The 1,546-nt window shown below is 56.9% G+C and overlaps 1 pseudogene; it reads left to right on the top strand.

The window, feature by feature from the left end:
• On the top strand, positions 1 to 1,127 carry LOC139001139 (THO complex subunit 4 pseudogene; annotated as a pseudogene).
• Positions 1,128 to 1,546: the final 419 nt, after the last annotated feature.

The following is a 1,546-nucleotide window of genomic DNA, read 5'->3' as shown; positions in this document are numbered from 1 at the left end:
AGGCCTGCCATGGCCGACAAAATCCACATGTCACTAGACGACATCATTAGGCTGGACCGGAGCCAGCGGGACTGCCATGGCCAGGGCCGCAGCTGCGGGGGGCGGGTAGGGACCGAGGCTGGGACCTAGGCCGGGCTGGCTCCCAGGGAGGCCGCGGTGGCGGAGCGCAGGCCGCCATTCCATAGAGCTGGGGCGGCAAGCCGTTCCGGAACAGGGCAGCCCTTGGCTGAGGCAGGAACCGGCCGGCGCCCTACAGCAGGCCGAGACAGCTTCCTGACGAGGGGCAACATGACCGCTTCCGCAGGGCCTTTGGCAGGGGCGCCGGCCTGATGACCTGGGGGAAGCTGCTGTTGTCCAACCTGAACTTTGGAGTGTCCGACGCAGACATCCAGCAGCTGTTTGCGGAGTTCGGGCCTCTGAAGAAGGCCGCTGTCCATTACGACCGCTCTGGCCGCAGCCTGGGAACAGCACACATGCACGTTGAGTGGAAGGCATACATCCTGGAAGCCTGGAAACAGTACAACGGCATCCCTTTGGATGGCCGTCCCCTCCACATCCAGATCCTCACCTCAAAGATAGACAAGCAGCCCAGGCCAGTATAGAGTGTCAACAGAGGCTGGGTGACTACAAACCGAGGATCTGGAGGCTTTGGCGGTGGCACTCAGGGCCGTGCCCATGGAGGCAACCTGCGTACAGGCAGGAGCACTGGCCGCCATTCAAAGCGACAGATCTCGGCGGAGGAGTTGGACACCCAGCTGGACGCTTACAACTCGATGAGGGGCACCAAAAAGTGGGACACCCAGAAGGACGCTGAAAACTCGATAAGGGGCACTGAGCAGTTGGACGCCCATTTGGACAATTACAAAGCGATGAGGGGCCCCAAGCAGTTGGACGCCGAAAAGGGCACTAACAACTCTATGAGGGCAACCAAAAGCATGAACGCCCCTCTGGGCGCTTACAATGCAATGAGGGACACGAAAACGTTGTACGCCCAGAAGGACACTTACAGCTCCATGAGGGACACCAAGGAGTTGGACTCCCAGCTGGAAGCTGACAGCGCAATGAGGGACACTGCCGAGTTGGACGCCCTACTGGACACTTACAACGCGATGGCGAATCTCAAGTAAAGGTTCTCCTGAATGTGGCTGCAATCGATGTCTGGGGTGCTTGACCAGCGCACTGCCTATTGGGCAGGCTCCTCTGCCCTGGGACCCGTAAAGTGTGCTGGGGGGGTTTATTTTACTTTATGCTATTTCTTGTTTTTTTGTTTGTTTGTTTATTTGTTTTGTTTTGTTTGGTTTGGTTTGGTTTTTTCTTTTTTTCTGTGCTCATTTCTCTCATTCATTGCAATTGATTCTCTCTCGCCAATGAAATCTTGCAAACCTCGGTCCCATTTGCATTGGAAGGGAGGGGGTGTGGTGTGAGGGAGGGGGGGAGGGGGAGACCGGAGATGCAAACACACCGAACCTAGCAGCCCTTGGAGGTCATGGGAGGCAGAGGCTGAGGTGGATGTGAATAAAATGTGTATGGCTTTGCATTTTAGCCC

Source organism: Myotis yumanensis, unplaced genomic scaffold (genome assembly GCF_028538775.1).
Source record: "Myotis yumanensis isolate MYYU_CA2020_CCGP unplaced genomic scaffold, mMyoYum1.0.hap1 SCAF_107, whole genome shotgun sequence".
NCBI classification, from domain to species: domain Eukaryota; kingdom Metazoa; phylum Chordata; class Mammalia; order Chiroptera; family Vespertilionidae; genus Myotis; species Myotis yumanensis.
Note: the sequence above shows the minus strand (reverse complement) of the source record. Positions and strands in the feature narration are given on the sequence as shown.